At 33.8% G+C, this 10,053-nt stretch overlaps 1 long non-coding RNA gene across 3 annotated transcripts; it reads right to left on the minus strand.

The window, feature by feature from the left end:
* Nucleotides 1-5,188: 5,188 nt before the first annotated feature.
* LOC118488998 lies at nucleotides 5,189-9,478 on the minus strand. Of its 3 annotated transcripts, XR_004885608.1 has the most exons (5): nucleotides 9,266-9,478; nucleotides 7,208-7,287; nucleotides 6,316-6,575; nucleotides 5,761-5,815; nucleotides 5,189-5,608 (listed from the first exon to the last, which is right to left on the minus strand). It is a non-coding gene; the product is annotated as an uncharacterized LOC118488998 (long non-coding RNA). The 3 variants fall into 3 exon arrangements; XR_004885607.1 differs by lacking the exon at nucleotides 9,266-9,478 and having other exon boundaries at nucleotides 7,208-7,442; XR_004885606.1 differs by lacking the exons at nucleotides 7,208-7,287; nucleotides 9,266-9,478 and having other exon boundaries at nucleotides 6,316-7,190.
* Nucleotides 9,479-10,053: the final 575 nt, after the last annotated feature.

The raw sequence follows: 10,053 nt of genomic DNA on the forward strand, positions 1-10,053 counted from the left end.
TATTTAAGTTACACACATAATATTGTGAAACCGAACACAAAAACGTAACTTATGAAATATTTCGGGATATACCATTACACTATATTTTTGGTAAATCTTGTTTTGGAAATGAAAGAAGTGAAAATATGATTTCGTGAATATTACCAAGTATATCATATTTTTTACAACGAGAAAATATATTATTTTTGGGAGTTAAAAATATATTTTCCTAGTATTTAGAAGATATATAATTTTTGAGAAAAATATATATTTTCTGGGACAATACATGATTGAACAAAATAAGTTTATATATATTTAAGTGAGACTTGAAAGATATGGTTTTGGAAATATATATTGGGAATATATTAACATATTTTTATTTGGAACAATACACCGAAATACGACGCCATTACTTGGCAAGATATACAAATATAAACACCCTTGGGAAGGAAATACGAAGTTAAAATACTTGAGAAGTAGGAATACGAAATATTGTTTAACAACTATTCCAAGCATTAACTATAATTTAAAGTTAAAATAATTATTTTAACTAATAGTTATAACCTGGAATAATTTTGGGAACACAAGAAACGTAACTCAAAAACCTTCATACTAAGCAAAGGCACGGCCCGTTCGTCTAATAGACGTTAGTACACTGTAGGTAGTCGTGTTGGCTGAGGAGACTTGGGTTACACATACTGAAGACGCAATACAGTGAGTTCATGTCCCCCTTTTCTCTTTAGTGTTTTCAGTTTTATACTTCGGGGGTGAAATACATGTTACAAACTATTACAGACATTTACTTACATGGTATGGTTAGCGTAGGGAGGGTTTTTACTACTAGATCATGTGAATGAGTAGGGTGATTAAGGCTAGGACCGAGGGGCATGAGTGATAGATCTATTTGAGTATAGCAAGCCCCACCCCTGAGTCCGCAGGATGGACCATGTGGTGACTATGTCTTCCAGCCGAAGCCGGGTAACAAATCTGCTAGGTTTGAGTCTTCCTGCATCACTTCACACATATCAATGGCCTTGCAAACCATTGGTGATCTCTTTTTCCTTATTGCTGCATACCAGGGACTTACATACATACTTACAACATTTTCAAAGGTTTATACATACACACAAACAAACACATGAACTCGCTCAACTTTTGTTGATGTTTTTCAAACTACATGTATTTTAGGAAATTTTAATGGATCTGGCGGGCGTTGGAAGTTTTTATGCTGCGTTAAGAATAAAGATGTCATCCATGGTCTTTGAGTTTGGACGGTGTGTCTTATTCCTGGACGAGACATGTTTTCCAAACCTTGGTATTGTTCAATATCTTTTGACGAGTCCTTATTGAACTCAAAAACAATTGTACGATTTGTAAAACTTGAATTTGGTGTCTACGTTTTAAAACAATGTTGTTATGTTTTGAACTTATTTTACGGATGACAAACCTATGGTTTTATAGTTGATGTTATTATTGAATGCAATGATATTAAGAAAGTCACACCATAATCACGCTTCCGCAAAAGTCAGGGTGTGACATTATAAGCACAACACGATAAATTGTTGACCTTTTTACTTGATGGAAAGGAAATAAAACCCAATTTCCATCCTAGTCGTTATGACCTGTGACCTACTAACCATCTAAACGTCTACTACGATAGCTTCAAAATCGGCTTTTTTCTTTATGCGGCAGAGCTTTATGGACATAAGGAAAAGGCTCACTTCTGAGGACGTAGAGATGTATATTTTCTCAAAGGACTAGTTGAAATCGATGGGTCATATACAAGACATTTCGAGTCTCGAAGATGAAATAATTGTTGAAGGAAGAATACATGACGAAGAGGTGGATGAAAAATTAACTCATCCACTAACCGAGGAACATGAAGCATATCGCGCATTGGTTCTTGGCCAAATTTCTTCGGACACAGAATAAACGCTTAGTAGTTAGTAAAATAAAATGCATTATTAGTATTAAAATGCATTATTATTATTATTATTATTATTATTATTATTATTATTATTATTATTATTATTATTATTATTGTTATTATTATTATTATTATTATTATTATTATTGATAATATTGTAATTTTTATCTCTATTTTTATTGATCATTTTTTTCCTGAAAAATCCAAATATCTAAAAAATTTGCCTACCACTAAGGGCATGTTTGGCTAAGCTTATTTAAGTTAAAAAGGACTTTTGGGAAAAGGACTTATTGACTTATGAATTTTTGAAAAGAAGTTTTTAAAAAAAATGTTTGGATTAGCTTATAGGGTGGGAAAGCCAATAAGTCAATAAGTTGTTTTTTAAAAAAAAGTGTTTGGCTTAGCTTATTGATGTAGAATGAATAAAAGCTAATAAGTCAATAAGTTAGTTCAAAAAGTCACAACATTCTAACTTTTCAAAAATGACTTTAGCCAAACATGCTCTAAATGTTGCAAAAAATGATTTGGCCATCTCTAGCCTTCCCCATATAAACTTATTAAATTCTAACAAAAACCATTTTCATTGGTTTCACTCGCTAAAGCTTTGTGACAAGTAAATCAATTTATGAGAAGCACAAATGTATCAAGTTATGTGTGAATAAGAGATTAATATGTTTAACACATTCCAAAGATTAGTTTGTTTCAAAGTTGACGTGTTTTTTTTATCAAATTTAGTGGTGTATTCTTTGGTATTGTCTCATCCCTGTTTATCACAACAAAAAAAGTAACGCTTTAATTTAGGCAAAATTTGTGAACATGCATAATAGATGATATTCACTTGTGTAAATAAATATAGTTGTATCTTCACTCTAACAATACAAACCTTTTTCACTCGTCTCTATATTTAGTAGGGGTAATATAATTGAAATATCATATAATGGCGAGACTTGTGGAATTACAAGTGATGGTGTTCTATATAGGCTTTCTATTGTTATTGGTGTGTCATCGATGTAAGTTCTACACTTATAATCAATTTATAATGTTATTTTTTTTAATATTGACGCTAATCAATATTATCATTTTTGGGTCTATAGGTCATGAAAGAAATGAACATAGTTACATGGGAGCATTTGGGGTTCCACCGCCAGATTGTGTTCCACGTTGTGTTCCTAAACCAAGTACTTACGAGCAATGTTGTTGCGGTGAATGCTTCCCTCGTATAGATCCGTGTAAATATGCGTGTAGTTTAAAGAAAAGTTGTTGTAAGGTAGAGACATAATTAATATTATAAAGAATTAATTATATATTTTTAGACTAAGGATATTGTATTGGATTGCGATAATGTCATTAAAGTTACATAAGGGGTGTTCATATAGAACGCCATATAACAAATCTAGTCCTGATACTGTATCACCTGGTCAAACATATATAGTAGGAATGAGCATTTAGTATTGGGTACCGGTACCGAATTTCCGTACCGAACTTTTTAGGTACCGGTACCCACTTTTTAGTATTTTTAATATTGGTACTTTCGGTATGGTACCACTTCGGTACGGTGCCGTTAAAATACCGAATTTTACTTTCAAATAGTGGTCTCGTACGGTACCGTACCGAATATTTCGGTACTGGTATCCTGTTTTGACGATGAATTTTGATACCAGTATTGGTTCGGTACGATACCGGTACCACGCTCATGCCTAATATATAGAAGATCAAATATATTTTTTGTCTACGTATTGATATTACCTAGGGATAATTTAGGAATAAAATTATATATATATATATATATATATATATATATATATATATATATATATATATATATAGGATTAGGTTCAAACGTGAACAAATTTCCAAGAGTAAACCGCGTGAACTGATCTGAACCATTGATTCCACATACATTTAATAAGGGTAAGATTGTAACTTTATATAAATATTGAATTTAAATTATTGTCTTATTAATTTCAAAATCCTACCATATTTAAATCATCATCAGTTACCAAAATTTTCGACATCTACAAAACAATTACTTATTTTAAATATGTTAGGATAATCTTAACTTATTTTAATATTGTCATTGTTTTTTGTCATAGTAGCAAGATTCGAATTATAGTTTTAGTCTTTTTTTGGTTGAACTAGAGTTTTCAGTCATCTTTTTTATTGTGTATAACTCTTAGCTCTGTAGTACACATGTGTACTGCTGTGCTCTATACATTCCAACACGATAGTACACATGTGTATAATACATGGTATAGTACACATGTGACCCGCAACATTGTTGTCTTAGCTCCGTAGTACACATGTGTACCGCCGTGTTCTACTGTTCTATACATTCCAACACGATAGTACACATGTGTATAATACATGGTATATTTACGGGATTTACTCTCTTATTATTGGAAATAATTTTCTTTCCTAGTTTTAAATAAGCAAAATAATATAATTACCCTTCTACCCTTTTAATTTTAATAAAACAATAAAATCTTACCTATTAATTACAATCATGCCACCCCTTTAAATAATCAAGATCATATTAATCAGCGGTCAAGATTTGTTCACGCAGTTCACTCTTGGGAGGTTGTTCACGTTGGAACCTTACCCTATATATATATATATATATATATATATAGAGGGTGAGTTTATGAGTGAACCATAGTGTTTGTATAAACAAAGTAAACAAATCCTACCCATTGATTGTGTAAATCAAATGATTAATATAATGACATGTTTGTAATTTTTATAACTGCTCTTTGAAATAAAACATTTGGGGTATATTTGTAATTTGCTTTATTTCGACTTGGTAACCCGGGAAATTTAATTATTTCCTTTATTGGAAAAAAATTTATGCCTTAATTCGTATAGTCAATTATGTTTTAATATAGTTGTTCTAATTTAAAATCAACTAGTATTAAGCACCCCCCGCGTTACGGCGGGGGGCCTAAAACAATGCGTCGTTCATTACAAGTAATGTTCATTACGACATCAATGAGTAATGTTCATTACGACATCAATCGTTTACAACATCGGTTCGGTAGCATTACCAGGCATAACTGAATTATTATTTTTCATTTATAAAATTGTAACTATTTTTGGTGAAGCGTGCGCAGGTTTGTCGAATGCTAGATAAAGATCTTTTTTCATCATTTATAACAGTTTCCGCGGCCTCTCAACACCAACAAAACGCAAAAAAAAGGAAAAAAAAACCAAAACTCTCTTCATAGAAAATCAGCAGCATTTAATCATCAAATTTTCTAAAAGAATCAAGCTTTAGCTAAACCCATATCAATCAACAGATGTTATACACAAAAAAATGACATCTAGCAATATAACCAAAAATCAAGTCCTGACTTCCCTAAACTAAAAATTCTATACCCCCAAAATCTTTCAGCAGCCTTTTGTCAGTGGAGTTGTATAAGAATGTGGTCTCCATTGGTGATGGTGTTATTCGAACATTCTGAAAAGAAACAAAGAATCAAGAAAATTTCAATCGAGATATGTATGAAAATGATGCATTATTTATAAAAAAGATAAAATAAAGGACAAAAAGTATGTGGGTCAAAACAACTTGACTTAATTATGTTGACTTCTACCATAATGACCAGCTTGAACCGGAACCTGTTGACCCGTTACCAACCCCGCCTGACCCGTAAATTTTGCCGTCTTGACTCTTTTGACTCTCGCAGAGCGTATGAGCCTTCTGTTCTGTGCAGAGTGCAGTGTCTTGTCTATATATAAGTGTAGTATATATATATATATATATATATGCATGTTCAAATTTCAAAAATAAAAGCAATGTAATGCCTTCTTTTAACACTATAAGAGTACATAGTTTCTATCTTGGCGAGTTGACATACCAGCATAACCCTTTTTTGCACAATCAAGAGTCTTCATCATTTTTGAGTTGAGTTTCTATCACGTTGAGATCAAAAGAAAACCAATTAAAAACCAGAAGACAAAAAGCAAACATCAATAAAAAATCATAATCAATAGCATTCGATATTAACTACGTAAAAAAAACCTCTAATTGGGGTAATATTGTCTCGCCACGTTTCTCAACATTGGCCTTGTCTTGGAAGCAATCGCAGTGTGTGGCAAGTATTTTTGACCATTTTCTATAAAACTATTATTTCCTTAATTATTAGCACATGAAAATCAATGTCTATTTCACGTTTCGATTTGCAAAAATGATCAATTTGTATATCAAGCATTGATCCAGTGGACTAAATTTGTAACAAAAAAGCTACAGAGTTTATACAAAGCCCTTGTTCGCAGTATTACCAAACTACTTGGTGCCATGAGAAAAGGGCATCGTCATAAGCATTTTTGAGTTTTAATTCTTGTTGGTTCAACCCATTTAACACCCTTGTATACACTTTTGTACACATATGGTGTAGAATATGGTCAAGTACCTCGAATAGAGAACTTGGGTAAGATCGGGCCTTGATTCTTCAAAAAAAACTGCATATATATGCCTCCCATTGCATAGCTAATCTGTGCTACAATAAACAAAATTTAAAAAATACACACAAAATGTCTTAACTTGCTAATTTGCCATCTGGCCTCCCTGAATGTTGACGCTGCCAACACTTTCTTCATCGATTCCATTTCCAAGTGTTCCAATTTCCTCTTCTCAATATCCACATATTTTCATGGAATTTAGAATAACAAACTGCACTTTCAACAATTTTGTTGATGTAGGTTTGACTATTCATTTGTTCATCCATATAATGAAATAAAAAAAAACCATAATATACTTAAAAAAAATATAGAATCACGCATGAATAAAGCACTTTGTAACATAGAAACATAGATACACTACCAGAATACAATGGAATCAATCAAGATTTACATAAACCAATTACCAAATATGACACGATTTGAAAATTTATGATAACTGATCTTACCGGGAAAGAAACTAATTTGTGAATCAATCTTTTTGATACCCGCTAAAACTCACTGATTCAAAGTTGTTGATTTTACCTGATCTACTTAGAAAACGTTCCGCTAAACTCAACTCTAGGGTTCTTATAAAAGCTGATCCAAATGCGGCTTCTTCACTTTACTCAGATTACTTCCTCTAAGCTTATTTACAAAGGTTACAAAACTAAGTCGTTTTAATACAAAGGTTAAACGTGTTGTGTGAAACTACTAACACAGTTAACACGATTACTATAACAAGTTTCACACAAATTAGTTGGGTCGAACGCGTCTAGACACGCTTTAAACCATGTAATTAAGGTGTCAAACCGTTTTAACTATGTATTAACTTAGACTTGATAGCCAAAAAAAAAAAAAACTAACCGCTGGCCCTATCTCCATTTTGGCAGAAAACCAAACAATCTTCGAGCGTTGCGCCGGCAAGACAAGCACAAACAGCTACACTGGAAAAGCTCCCACAAACAAAATATGCCAAATAATAGACAGTTAGTTAACTTATCCGTTCGTAAAGTTTCTTAAAAATACAGATCAAAACACTAACTTTGGACTGGTTTAGGCAAAAGACAAGTCAAAGCTTAGCCCAAGAAACTAAGAAAGAAAGGGTCATGCATAATATTAATAAGAGAAAAATGTCCGGATAGTCCCTGTGGTTTCACCTTTTTTCACCTATAGTCCCTATCTTTCTAAAACTACTTGAATAGTCCCCAAGTTTTCACGTTTTGTTCTCGGATAGTCCCTGGGTCTAACTTCAGTTTGTTTTCTCTGTTAAAATGATGTGAAATGACAAAAATACCCTTTCCTTAAAAGCCAAACCATAGGGACTATCCGGGCATCTTCTTCATCTTCTTCAAAACCCTAGCCCCCATTAGTTTTATCTCACAATATACACACACATAACCTGCATAACCAAGAGAGAGAGTGAGATTCGACCGAGAGAGAGAGAGAGAGAGAGAGAGAACCGAGGGAGAGAGAGGCGAGATCGAGACGGGTGGTCTCCGGCCACCTGGTCGCGACGGCAGGGAGGTGGTTCGAGTGGAGGTATGGTGGGTGATTGATACGTGATGACGATGGTGGTGGCACAGCGGCGGAGCAGTGGTGTGTGGTACAGTGGTGTGTGCTAATTTATCCTCCGAATGTTGTCAGACCAACCAACCCACCTTCTTCCTCGTGTCCGATTACCACCCCAACCACCATCTACCCTTCACCCTACCTCACCTCCAATACCATCAACCGACCACCTATTGTCGTCACCCATCACTTCCGATTGTTCCGGCCGGTTGCCATTACCATCCACCGTCGACATTCACTTCTGGCCGATGAATACCCACCACCGACCGACTTCCGATTAACCTCCGTTGATTGCCGATTAAACTGTCATTCAGCTATGATTAACAAATAAAGTTGCATAATTTCTCTGTTGTTCAGTGAATCCAGGTACGAAAGTTGCAAAATTTTATGATTTTTTTGGATGTTTTACATTCTTGTTGACTGAATCAATGAAGATTGATATGTAGTATTGAGTTTGATTAGTGAAAAAAAATGTTTGAATACAGAGATGGGTCAGGGAATGTAATCTCGAGAAATCTGATGTTGAGATTGATAATGCAAAAACAGGAGGTTAGCTAGATTATAAGTTGAAGGTATGATAAAAAGAGAAGTGGGATGTGAGTAAAACTGCTGGAAAATGGGTTCCTAGGCGGTTCAATCGGTAATCCCTCACTTCTGTTCTTTTAGATTTGAGCAGAGTGACTGTGGCGGTGATGGTGGAGGGTGGAGGAGAGTGATAGTGGGTGGAGGTTGAAGATGAAGTGTGGTGGTGGGGTTTTATAAATAAAAATGAAGAAGATGCCCGGATAGTCCCTATGGTTTGGTCTTTTAAGGAAAGGGTATTTTTGTCATTTCACATCATTTTAACAGAGAAAACAAACTGAAGTTAGACCCAGGGACTATCCGAGAACAAAACGTGAAAACTTGGGGACTATTCAAGTAGTTTTAGAAAGATAGGGACTATAGGTGAAAAAAGGTGAAACCACAGGGACTATCCGGGCATTTTTCTCTATTAATAATACGTTAAAAAACACAAAACAATGATTGACCCAAATTAAAAGTTCACCTAAATAAGCTTCATTCCTCTTTAAAAACCTAAAATTCACAATAAATTGTAGGGAAATCAATGACAAGAACACCAAAAATATAAACTTTTCAAGAAAATCTGCATAACAATATAGTAAAAAAATATAACTATGATTGACCCAAATTAAAAGTTCACCTAAATAAGCCTCGATCCTATTTAGAAAGCTAAAATTCACAATAAAATGAATAATAAACAAATCAAAGAACAATTACATCACCAATTTTATAACTTCATGTGAAAGCAAGTTTTTAAATGGGTAAAATAGATACGAAGAGTGCGGTAGTTACCTTTGGAATCCCTAACTCCGACACAGGAGCTACTACGGCGAACCTTATATTCTTCGATTTCAAACAAGAAGAAGATCTGAGATTCACGTAAGAAGCTGGTTGAGTACGATGTACCTTTGGCGTTCCAATACGACAGTTGGTGAAACCTTTGGCTCCCTTTGCTCTACTGCTTTCTCTTCTCTCTATCGCTCTCATCTCTCCATCATACATACGATCTGTTTCTTCTCTCTCCATCATATGTGGCTATGGTGTGAGGCATATGGCATATGAATGTACCGGACAAAATAGAAAAGTAATGTACAATTTTCTAAGCTAAGGGTTCAACAAAGAGAAGCAGTTAACACAATTTATGCACAATTTACAACAACTATATGCACAAGTATGTTGTAAATTAGAAGTATATATAATTTTCATTCTTTATCTATATACAACAAGCGAACAAGACAATTTTTGATGACAAACACACACATATCTAAATTAGGCTATCACTCGGGACTTCTGCGGTTAGGAAAATTTAATTTCCAATAAACAAAAGTACATAAATAATAATTTGAACCTCTAAAGTATCATCTTTCCCTTTTAAGCCATAAATTTTTAGTTCGGTTTCATAAGTATCCAAACTTTACCTCCATATGTATTCAACGGTTTCGTGTAAAACTAATTCATTTTTAATATATAATAAGATCTTTGTATAAGAATGTTTTCGAAACCCATACGCCTAAAAAGACACATCATGGTGGATGAATAGCCAAAGGGGATTATTGCCCATAAATTTTTTGGATCACACC

Source organism: Helianthus annuus, chromosome 17, assembly GCF_002127325.2.
Source record: "Helianthus annuus cultivar XRQ/B chromosome 17, HanXRQr2.0-SUNRISE, whole genome shotgun sequence".
Lineage (NCBI taxonomy): Eukaryota > Viridiplantae > Streptophyta > Magnoliopsida > Asterales > Asteraceae > Helianthus > Helianthus annuus.